Raw genomic sequence first — 13055 nt, forward strand, 5'->3', positions numbered from 1 at the left:
TCCTGGTTCTGATGGAAGCCTCCCGAGTTGTGTGGAAGGCCATCAGTTGGAGACAACACACAGACACACACATACACACACACACACACACACACACACACACACACACCTGTTATTACACTCATCACCTCTGGAGGGCAGAATAACTCCATAGTAAAATAAATAAATCAACATTTGAATATTTTTTCCTTCACTTTTATTACTGATTTCTTAATTCTCTCTCTCTCTCTCTCTCTCTCTCTCTCTGTCCACCTTACCTTCTTACCTTTCTTCCGTCTCTGTCTCCCAGCGTCTGTTTCCCACCTCCCCATTCCAATCCCGAGTAGCTCTAATTTAATCTATGTCACTGACATTTGAGTTCTTCCTCTTCCTTTAATCGTAAATGGAGACGTACATCAAAACAGGCTAAACACAGAGTTCATTCGTTCATTAAAAGCAGAACGCATGAGACCCACTTGTCGAGGTTTATTTCGACATTCAACGATAAGACTCTTGAGACGAACCACCTTGTTATTAATATTTTAAGACACCATTTACTTAATAGTAGAGGAGACTGTTAATGGGGGTACTTTGGCATTTTGGAGACGTCGATATGACTTTCATGTCTGTAACGCAGGCCGTGTGACGACAGAGGCAACTTGTCGGGAGTGTTCGGAATGCGAATCCTTTAACTTCTGGATTTATCAGTAGAGGAGTCGATCCATTTTTCTTTTTCCTGCAACGTGTCTGTCGATCACGCATAAACAGTTCGGAATGACTGGTCGATTCATTTTCCTCACCCAGAACTTCCACTGGTGATGATACTGGTTAGCAGCAGCGTGCCACCTGTGTAGTTCTTTTTATATATTCATTTGAAACAGACCAGCAAACACAAAGTCAAGCGAGTGAGCTGTCAGGGTTGATTATTTCTCTCATTCTCCTGTACATATTTGACTTCACCTTCTTTTAAATCCGACAACACAGTCACATCTGGTTCAGGTGAATGATTCAATAAGCTGATTTTGCTTTCCGTTTCTGACTGTTCCTTTGCTTTCCTTGTTGCTCCGGCTGCACTTTACATCCGCATTCATCTTGATGGGAATTCAGTGGCGGAGGTCACTCTCTGTGCAGCAGCCATTACTCAGCAGTGCTCTGTGGTGTGAGCAGTTTGCTTCCGATGCCGCTAAATGACATAACAACCTGCACAATCCCACCTCTGTATGTGGACTGGACATGGAGAGGACCGAAAATGACAAACTCCTCCTCTACATATTTAGGAATTCCGATAAAATTGACAAAATTAATTGCAAAATGTCCTGTCTCACAATCGCAGTGATGCAGTTACTGACTCATGGATCATGGAGGATTGGCATATTGATGATCACCAACTTGTTTCTAGGACCATATTTGGGTGGGATGGTGAAGCACATTACTGCACCTTTATCCTGATTAGCTCTGACATGGAGGATGCTAAGCTAGGGGTCTTTGCCCTTAAGGTGTGTGATTCTCTGCATGCTGTTGAGGGAACATGAGCGATGTGGAGGTGGGAGGTTGAATCCTGAAATTGTGGTGAGACAAGGGGAGGGAAATGTCAGGACCTTGTGCAGTCTGGACGTCCTGGCTGACAGCGGGGTGCAGTCGGTTTTAGCTTCACCCTGTATGCAGCGTTTCCCTCCACACAGCCAGACCTCCCTCCTTCTGTTATCACCTCTCACACTCTCATTTGTGCATTCACCCCCCCCTTCGCTCCCCTCTTATCTCATCACCTTCAGTGCTGGTGTGAGTTAAGCAGCTCTGGCAGTGACAAACACCAAATTGCAATTAATCCCGCCTCACTCGATTTGCCAATATTTGTCCTGCTGAGATGAAGAGGATGAATGGTATGTGGGAGAGGAGGAGGAGGAGGAGGAGGTGCAGAAGAGGGGATGTGTAGGGACAGATGAAAAATTAGAGAAAGAGCGCTCGGCCATTTAGCGTCAGCATCTGGAAGTTACTCGAGTCTCGGAACACTCGTATGTCAAAGCGCTTGTATGTTAGCGAGAGAGACCCAAGTTCATTGGACGATAACCCAAACAACTTAACATTTCATTTTCTTTCAACTCACACACGCTAATGATTGCCGTTCTTCAGCTTGTCCTATTGTTCACAGGGATCTCTCATATGTGTAACAATTATCGCTGTTACATCACAGCAATTACCTGATTAAATAAAAAAAGCATGTCTGGTTTTTGAGAAAAGAGCGTGGAAAAATTGGATGCCTTTTGTATTTGCTTTTACGCACATCAAACAGCTCCAGCTGAAATAATGAACTTTTTGAATCGCGGGCTTAAGTGCAGGGAAAGGATGAGCACCGCTTGTAATTAAATCATTTTAAACTACAGATAAGAGTCTTTTTCAACCAAGCGCTCTCCGTGCCGCTTACCTGGAATCCTCCATCAGGCACAGAAAATAAGATTTGTATGATGAAACCAGTTGCAATGTCGCCTCCTGTTGAACATCTGTAGCGTCGAATTTATAGGGATTGAGAACAGTTAGCGTAATTAAAATGTAATGTAAATCTAATTAAATTTGAATGACATTCTCATTACTGTGGACTATGTGTGGGGACACAAAGATTAGGTTTACCCTTTTACGCCATGTTATAATATGTGATTCTGACAAGTCACCTCTTATTTATTGTCCTCTCTTATATTCTACAATACAATATGTTAAAAACACATAATACCAGGCTTAATTCTTCTGCACAACTCATTCAAATATTTTTGAATTCCTTAAAACAATCCAAGAGAATAAATCATCCCTTATTCAAAGTCGTCCTCACAATCTCACAACTGTTTGACGTTAAACCGTTATTATATGACCTCCTAAAATATTTCAGTGTCCTGGGAAAGACGAGAGATTAGAAGAACAACATTACAGCTCTTCTAAAGCCAGTTGGACCCTTTTTGGATAAAATAATATTTAAGGCATTTTCACAAAGTTTCTTTCCCTTTTCCGAATTTCATGCTTATCAAATTACATCAAATTAAAATACATTGTTCTTGTATTATAAACAAGTATAGACATAATAATAATCCAAAAGCTTTCTTTGTCTGCATCCTCCCAAGACTGCCTAAGATTACCCCCCACCCCATCACCCCCTTTGGGTGGGTAGGATTATGCTTGCAGATGCTATCAGTTTGCACTTTAAGAAAAGTCAAGCGGAAAACGTTTGCACAGGTCTGGTCCAAAGTTGAAAGGCTTTGAGGAGCTGCGGCCTCTGATGAACAAAGCAGACAGGAATAAATAGTGTAGATAAAATGACGTCAAGCGAAACCTTCTTTCATGGTTTGCAGCAAAGGACCCTGGAGTGTGCGAGCGTGCTCCAAGGCCCAGTCTGATTCTTCTGTTCTGTGCTAAAAGGGTTCTTTTATTATGGATCAGTAAACAAAATGGTTTGTGGACCAATAAATGGCACCTTCACCCCCCCCCCCCCCCCACACACACACAAACTGCTCAAGGTGTCATTTAAAAAAGGTTACACTTCTTATTTAGTTCCTGCAGCTTTAAAGCTACAGTGATGCTAAACTAAAGTGGTTTGGAAATGCTTTTAACTTTTGCATCTATAAACACTTTTGTGGCCGAACACGCCAAGCAAATGCAGAATTCACAGCGTCCTGCAAACACACCGTATTGACCATGTGGCCAATGCAAAGTTAATTTTGAGGAAGGAACAATGGGTGGCGTGAGTGAAGCAATCTCACTGTGAGACTGCGTTGTCGAGATCTTCCGGTTCTTTTAAGAGTAATGACTGAATTCTACGAGTGCCGGTGCCGATCAGCTGGTGCCAAATGGTGCTGCAGCAGCAGCAAATGAACAGCACGTTTGAATGCAAGTGTGGCTAACCCAACTCAAGCTGTGCACCTAATCTGTGTGCATGATGTGAGGGGACTGACCCCACTTAGCTTGTTAACTATTGGCTGCCAGGCTTTAATGATAGAATTATATATACACCCTTGCATTTTACATACATTTTAATCCTTTTTTTCAGTTAGGCTTACGTTGAAGTGTGGCTATTAGTGGTCTTCATGGATCTTTTTCCCATGCATCTAATATTATATTTTTTAAATTAAAAAACAAAATCGCCTCTCCGATCATTAGCACCACCAAAAGAAGGCATGCCTGCATGCGGTCAGCTCTTTCAGCTTTTTCTCCCACTTTCTTCGCCCGTCTTCCAGAAGTGACGTCTCACAGGTCAAAATGGGACTGTGACAAGAACAGTTTACCAAGAGCTCTGCTGAAGTGTGAAAAAGCAATCGCCCATGCCAACTCTCAAATTACCTTGAACGCCTTCTGCAACAGCCACAATGTCAAGGCCTTGTATGAGCGGCTCAGGCTCCATATCAGTGTGTGCAATGCAAAGGTAAAGGAAAACAGGGAAGGCTAAAGAACATGTACTGTATTCAGTCTTTCAGTGGGGCTTTCAGGGAAATATGCGTTCACATGGTGAATCTGGATCATCACCAAAAGGTTATAAACTGAGCTTGTTATCTTTATAAACCAACCATGAAAAGTAAAAGTGAATCAGAGTTGACGTGCGTTTTGAACAGATTTTTGAATCCCTAAATGGGGTTTTGAATGTTAAAGAGATGTTAAAGAGTTACAGATCCAGATGATTTTGCATGATAGTGCACATCGGACCCCTTTGTGACTGGGAGTGAATTGAAAGTAAATTGAAAAATACAAATACAATATTCTATCCTGGTCTAATAAACACAATATCTTTGTATACTTTAAAAATACAAGGTTAGGAGTGCAGTACATGGAAAGACAAGAAAAAAAATTATTGTGGAAAAAAGTGTCATTTATAAAAGATGTGGATCAAATTCATGTAATGATACACATTCATTGGGACGTGCTGTACATCTATACCACAGTTCACGCCTTGAGATAGACAGACAGATAGATAGACAGATAACCAGATAGACAGATAGATCTCTCTTGCTTGGTTATCCACCTTTGCCGCTGTTTCCCTCAATCACTCTTTGCGTCGCTTTTCTTTCCACCACTCTCACCCTCTCGCCCTCTGCTCCCCTGGTTCTTTGCCATCCGTCTGCCTCTGTGCCTGCGGTGCCGCTTGCTATTTGGATGATTTAGTCCAAGAGGGACAGAGGGATTGCATTAGCTGTTTACCTGTGGGCCTCTGGTACCTGTGGTGCTATAAGGCTGCTTTATTAAACAGTAGCCAACATTTGGCTGCGGAGGAGCGCAGCGGCTCTGCAGGTGAAGGTTCAACCTCTGCATCTGGCTGTAGGTTCACGTCTCCGGAGTGGGTGCGTGCACTTTTGGGGCCCATGATACCTGCAGCCCTGCAAGTGGGACTTTGTCTGTATTCCAACACATGACAACAAAGAACAAAGGGGTTCAAGGGGTGAGATCACTATATGTGCTGCGGGTTTGAGTCCTTGGAGTCGGTGTGTGCCCGTGGGCCGCTTGCTTTCGACGGCACTATATCACCGTTTTATTAAAAATTGACGCCATGCTGAGTAGAGTCGGCTCAAGTTACCTGCAAGCCGCCTTTGGTTTAGGAATTTGAGTCCGTTGCAAGAAAGAAAATAAGAAAAGAAAAAGAACCACGTCGACGATTGAGGTCGTCTCCTCGACAGGAAAATGGAATGACGGATGCTCATCTGATGGCCTGTGCTACCTGTGGCACAAGGTTTTTTTTTGTGACTTCTGTTCCATGTTATTAAAGGAAAAGGCCAGTTTATTACAACACGAGTCACATTTTAACATATTGTCATCATGCGGTGGCAGCCTGTGCTCCGCCTAGGTTTAGTTACTGCATCGGCCTGTCTTTGAGGGGCCATTGGAGCTGACAGCAGAAGCTGATTGCAGTATCACAAATGCATCCGGAGTACCCAGGTCCAATGCCCTGCAGGATATCAGCACGGCTTTCACTTCCCCACCTGCGCCTGCATTGTCTTCTCTGGCTTTGTTTTGTTCTCAGTGCAAAAGCGCGGTTCCCGATGATCGCAGAACATTATTCAGCTTTCGTCCGTGGAGAAAAACATCTGAGGGAAAATATTAATTATTTTAAATTGGATTAATGGCAGGATACAATGGAGGCTCTATACAAATCCCACTGCTTAACCTTGGAGACGCAGGGATTCGTTTTGCAGCATAAAGCGATTCTGATGCTGCAATCTGAGTGCAATGCAAGTGCTGAGCTCGATCCAGTGGATTATTGATAGCTTATGATCAGAGGTGGCATGTTGTCGAGCTGAGGGTCATGGCAGGCGAGGCTTCGGGTCTTCTGAGTATTGCTTTTGTGGGGTTATTAAACTTTGCTGGGGCTGTTAATCATATCTAGATGAGTTGTTTTCATCTCCTGGGCTGTTGTGTGAGCAGCAAAGCGAGATATTCAACCGTGTTTTACTTGGAATAAAAATCATGGCCAGAAAGACTGGCAATAAACATGTCAGAATCTGCTTTCAGCGATATAATAAAATAAGACGTCGCAGTGTTAATGCATGCAAGTTAACCAGAAGTCTGAACACAAGAGAATTTCCACCATGAGGATGGAGCCTTGTTCATGGATGCTTCATCAAACTGGATAGAGAAATGGATAAGGGTTCTCTGTGGCTGATGGTAATGGTGAAAAAAGTTGGCCAGTTGCACATCCAGACAAACAATCATCTTAAATTGTATTTGAAGCATAATGCAGTGACGGAGTTCCAGTTTTTTGGGGGGGGATGCTGTGGTCCCTGGCGTCACTGTCAGCTTCACACAGAAAGGAAACGGAGCGTGACTTGATCTTAACTGAGGCTATGGCAGGCAAACATTTTCTATGGGCGACAATGGTCTGGGTCTAAGGTGGGAGGGATTTTTAGTTTAAACTCTAAACTCAGCCAGATAAAGACTTAAGAGTCAACAGCATAACATGTGAGTACTGCATATAATGTATTTCTGATTAGAACGACTTGTTGCGTCATGATTCCAAAGCCATATGCTACCTCAGTGTGATTTAATCAATGATCATATCTTATTGCCACGTGTCAGCGGTTAGCCTAATGATGTACAAAATTACTGCAGGTGAATTTCACACGCAAAAAAGACAGCAGAAAAACATTGTGAGAGAAAATATTAATCAATTCCTGATTACCCCACTGAAGGACATATATGTTGTGTTCTAGCAAAGAAACTACATGGTAAAGTACTGCATACATCTTAAACCAGTAAAGCAAACCCCAAAATAATTTAGGAATCTATTTCACAGAATGAATCAAGCACAGATCAGTCTTGGATAATTCTTCCTCTTGGGGACATTTCATCATGACGCCATTTGTCTGGCTGTCAACCTGCGGTAAGTGGCGCAATTAATCAAGCTTATGTTTGGTGTGTAATGCCCTTTGACATCATTTGTATGCAGCAGTCAGCTCACTGCTCACAAAGGCAGCGCTGGATTTATCAAGACACACACACACACACACACACAATATACAAAAATACACATAAAAATCACATCAATCACATCCGAGTAAAAATGCCTTTGATTCCGAAACGAGACCCTTCAAAAGTGGTCTCAAGACCGATCTCAAAAACTACAACACTAGGCAAAAGTACATGTAAAATAGTCAAATATAAATTATTATATCACAGAATTTCACCGATCCGGTCCTGTACTACAGATGAATGCATGTAATTAATATGTAATAACTAATTAATAACTAATAATCTGCTATGAGAGACACTTCTCCACCAGTAACATCACCGAAGGGCTTTATTATAGGAAATAAAGATCATCTATAAACATGAATTCACAATGACAGGCAGGGACGCTGATCATGTACGGCTGAAACAAGGCGACTCATGCCTGCTCGTGACTCTCTCCATCCGATACGGCCGACATCTTCCTTTGCCTGGATTGAGCACCAGATGTAAGGCAAACCAAGAAAACAAGAAAGAACAGACAAAAGGAGGTCAGCGCTTCCGTGGGGCCTTCCTCTTCCCGTCAGATGGGAGCGATAACGGTGACTGACAGGCCCGGTGAAAAGGTCGCCAATGGAGGCCCGTCACTCTGGGAGAGTCCTCCCAGCGCTTCGCTGCCTGTTACGGTAGGGTAAGCATCCTGCGAGGCCCTCCGTCTTGACTGATGCCTCCTCGCTGCTCCAAAGCACACGCAAGCGCTGACGTGCAGGCGCTCCATCACACACACACACACACACACACACACACACCCATACGTACCTGGGAGCTGAGGGACAAACAGAGATCACAGGAGGCAAACGATGTCGCAGCTGGAGCTGCCGCATCCCTCTCCCTCTCTTCCCCCCTCGGTCTATCCATGTGTCTTGCTGACAGCACCCATACCCCCCAACCTTTTTCCTTTGACCTTTTCTCCTGACCTCCAGCAATCCTCCCACCTGCTACTCCCTCTCTTTTCCTCTTGCAGCCACAACCCCTACATTCTGTCCCCTGCCCCCACTCCCATATCCACTCTTACCCCCCCCCCCCCCTCTTGAGGGCATCCATGTCACCTATCCTTCCCCTCTCCTTCCTTACTGCTTTCACCCCTCAAGTCAACCATGGTTTTATCAGCATCTCAACTCCCTTCCGTGACCTTTCTCTTATAGCGATGAAAACACCTGGGTGTCACTTCATCTCCCCTTCGATCTTTCAAAATCCCGCCCCCCCCCCCCACACTGCCTCCTGTCAATCTTTCTTACATGAACCACATACAGTAAAACTCTCTCCTCTCTTCTGCTCTCCTGGTTAGCAGCATTAATGCTGTGTGGAAAATATCGAGAAAGTGTTCAATCAACGTTTCTTGTTTTTCTTTATTTTTTCCCTCACCTATCTTTCATTCTCTGCTCGTGTTGCAGACCTGCAAGATGGAGTCACATTTAGTTTTTTTTTTTTGAAATGCCTGTGATTAAACTCCCATCATCTCAAACACTCATTAGGGACATAACAAAAAAGTATTTTTTTTTTTACCTGTAATCATGACGAATCGCAGCCTTGTGATTAACTTGATTACTTTTTTTAATTAGTGCACACTTTTATTATTAAAAATACTTTTCACAATGAAGATTCACGTTTACTATTATTATAGTAATATTCTTTGTGAGACCGAGCAGATATGACGTTATCACATCGTCTGGTCTGTGGTTTACTACGCATAACCTCACACTTTACAATGAAATGAAAACCAATAAAAAAACCAATAAACCAACCAATGAATAATTTTGTTGTGGGATAATTTCTGAAAAGTACATAAAAACATTTGTCCATGATCTGCTGCTGCAGATCAGATGTTTTTGTCTGAACCTGCTCTATTCTATTCTCATTCTTCTGCTCATCCTTTTCTCTAACAGACACACAATCCTTAAATACCAGCAGTAGCATTTATTCCCACTCTGGATTCAAGGTCAAAAATGCTCGCACGCTTTGCTTTTGGTGAGAAACCTGTGACAGCTCAGAGCCAGAGTTGTATATCCACAGTATACTGTATATATAGTTTTTCCCAGATTTTTCTTGAGCATTTTTGACCTTTTCCACTAAATCCAGGCCTCATTTCTCATCATGCAGACCTTTTTGTGCTGCTGTGGGAAGAGGGGAAAGGGCATAATTGAATGCTGATTCTCTCTTTTTGTCCAGAGAGGTCATTAACTGCTTTCTTTCAATCCATCACAGACAGATGATTATGTGGGGTGGCATCTCATTAATTCAAGTGTACTGACATCAAACTTACAACAACACCCTCTTCCATTTATAATAGGAGGTGATAGAGTATGGAGCATTTTCTGTACAGAGTCCATTTGTTCTGCCTTGTCTTGTAATTTAGAATCAAGATATCTTTATTTCATGAATAATGAACGACTAATTAGGAGATCTGGCATTCTCTACTGTTACATGTGTGATGGGTTTTTAATACATACATAAATTAAAGAAAGACGTAGACTGCTGACAGTGAACTGTGTACATGACAGGATGCTTTATGTAGTCTTGTAAATGAGTGTTTGCACGGTGAAAACATCAAAATCAATTCCTGTCACGGAGCGACGGCCTCTTGAAGTTCTCGAGTCTTGTCCAATTTGTTGTGTAAAACATGGAGATGAAAGGCAATATGCGCCGAGTCCTACTACCACTACTGTACTTTCGGCTTGTCCCGTCAGGGGTCGCCACAGCAAATCAACTTTCTCCACTTCCCCCTGTCCTTTGCGTCGTCCTTCCCAACACCAGCCTCTCTCATGTCCTCCCTCACTACGTCCATGTATCTTCTCCTGGGTCGTCCTTTAGTCCTGTTCCCATTTCTACAACGTCACTGGATGTTTTTTTAATCTTCTTTACTCATCATCATTGTTTACACTTAAATCTGTCGTCTAAGTACCGGTAAAGCTGCAGCACGCCGACTTCATTACAGAATCTCAAAGGTAGATATCAAGCTGCAGTGCATCTTTTTCCGTGTGACAGCGGCTGCCAGAGTGCTGGTATTACGCCGTTAGGCATTAAGCGAACAAACCTGCCAGCCTAAAGTGACATTAGCAGTTTCATTGGATGTTTACTTGCTGTTTAATGAGCTGCAGCGGAGTTAATTAGCCCACAGGCTCCTGATGACAGGACACTTTTTCTTGGTTTTGTGGTTCCTTTTCAACAAGCTAAGGTGCAGGATAAGATGATGCTGATGGTCGAAGGGTAGGCAATAATAATAACATTCTATATCTATCTATCTATCTAGATGTGCATTAAGACAAGCTAATGTGAGCTATATTCATGTCTATGGTTACAGAACTACTAACTGTCATCTAGCCCGGATTATCGGCATTCCTTCTCCTCTTCCTCTCCTCCTAAACCCTCCTCCCCCTTCTTCCCAAATGTATGCTCTTCCTCCTCCTCCTCGTCATCGTCGTTGTATTCCTGTCAGTGACGTATGAGACAGTACAATTGCACAATAAACTAAAGGTGACTGTGCGTCAGAATTGAAAACCTGTGATAATGTTAACTTCAGCACTGCGAACCCAAACAACTTACCAGAACTCAAACATTCTGAGATAATGTCTTGCCACAAGAAGCTACATTGTGTTTGTCTGAAAGCAGTGTATTAGGCACATTAGCGCCATCTTCAGCCTTGGATTGTGTGCGTGACATTTGTGAATAATTTTTGTACAACATTGAGTTTACACTGCTTAATCTAATTTGAATATGGCTTTGGGCAGCTTTTTACAGATTTCTCCTGCCCCCTAGAGGCCAAAAAAAGAAGCAGTTAAATATTTGTTTGTCTGTGCTGTAAACTGGAACTAATCTGTAACTACATAAACGTTGTTTATATTTTCCTCTTATATTTATACCAACCTGACTCACATTTTAAATGTGTTTTCCTCTGTCCATTTCTTTTTGCACCTTTGCCTTTGCATGCATTGCTGTACATACGACACTACATTTAAAGGTTGCCATTCTTTGTCTCCCTCCTCTGCTCTCAGGTGTGTTATTTATAACTCAACCTGCCGGCCTGTGAATGTCTCTGCTTCCATTTTATGCTCAACTCCTTCAGAACTCATTAGACTGTGAAGGACAATCTAACCGCTGCTGAAAAAAACAGGGAAAGTACCAATTTTTTTCCTCCCCCCCACCCCCCTTTCCAGCCATTACGTATGTACGTACGTACGTCTGCTTTCAAAGGGAGGCTGAATTGCTTTCAGAGGTGCAAATTTTTGCTGGGACAAAATCAATTTGGATAATGCAGCTGAGTTCTATACAAGGAAAGGTAAAGAAACAGATGACGTATCATGTGGACAGTTCTAAAGGGCAGAAGTGGAGCAAACCTCAATCTGAATCACGGCAATGAGTTCACAAATGGAGGCTTGAACAAATCTGTTCCTGCACGTTTTGGTTTGCAAGAGCATGTTTCCTCTATTTGTTTTTGTTGCCAGATTTTATACATTCTAATACATGCTAATTAACCCCATGTGAAACTGCGTGTCTGGATTTTCAGAAGTCATATTGTGTGCACATCTGTCTTCCTCTCCTTCTGTTTGCTTTCATCTCCTCTCTGCTGCGAGCTTGCTACCTTGTTTGTATTTTTTATTTCACTCTTATCTTCTGTCAGGCAGGAAAGCAGCCCTGTGGGGTCCTGCAGACACAAATTTCCACCGCCGGAGTGAAACACACGCATGCACCAATTTCCCCTGCTGTACAACCATCATGCTCTGTCTAATATAACGCTCAACACAATCTCATACCATCCTCTCATCCCTTCTTCTCGCTATCATCTGGAGATCCCACCTGGATTCTCGCTGCTCTTTGCTCTCATCTCTTTATCTTCCTACCTTCCATTCCTCCTGCCTTTGTCCATTTTGGTTTCTCTTTTGCATCCTTTCTTTAATCCCTTCCCTCGTGTCTTTAGTTGTTAGCTTCCATCACTTTCATTCCCCCATCCCCCCCTCTCACCTCATTCCTCCACACATCTATCAGACTATCCATCTGCAGTAATGGGAAAGCAGGGACTGCTCAGCTGGCCGATATGTGTGTGTGTGTGTGTGTGTGTGTGTTTGTGTAAGTGTATGTGTCCATATATGTTTGTGTTTATAAGACCTTGGGAATTGCATTTCAGATTGCTTCATTTGCCATGGGATGGCTCCGCTCTGCTTCCTGTTGATATCTCTCTGTGTGTGTGCCTAGCCATATTCCAATGTCACACACACACACACACACACACACACACATACACAAACACTTTTAGCCTTCCTCCCCTCATCCAATCAATCTCTGTCATCGTGTGTGTGCGTGTAGGTGTGTGGCATCCCCTTAAGGCACTTTTGATGGACATCTAACAGACTTTACTTTACTTACAAGTCAGTTTAAGTATGGTATCTAAAATGTGTGCATGTGTGTGTGTAGGTGTGTGTGTTTAGGATGCCCGTGACAGCAGTCATCTTGTCGTGCTTGAGACCCGCTGGCAGATCTGTAATGAACTTGATATCGGTGTGTGGTGTGTGTGTTTCTGTGTGTTTTGGTTAAAGTCACCGATTACACCTGCCAGTTTGATTGTGTGCACATGTGTACAGTTACGTTATGTGTGTTTGTGTGTGAGCACC

Source organism: Brachionichthys hirsutus, chromosome 7 (genome assembly GCF_040956055.1).
Source record: "Brachionichthys hirsutus isolate HB-005 chromosome 7, CSIRO-AGI_Bhir_v1, whole genome shotgun sequence".
Classification (NCBI taxonomy): Eukaryota; Metazoa; Chordata; class Actinopteri; order Lophiiformes; family Brachionichthyidae; genus Brachionichthys; species Brachionichthys hirsutus.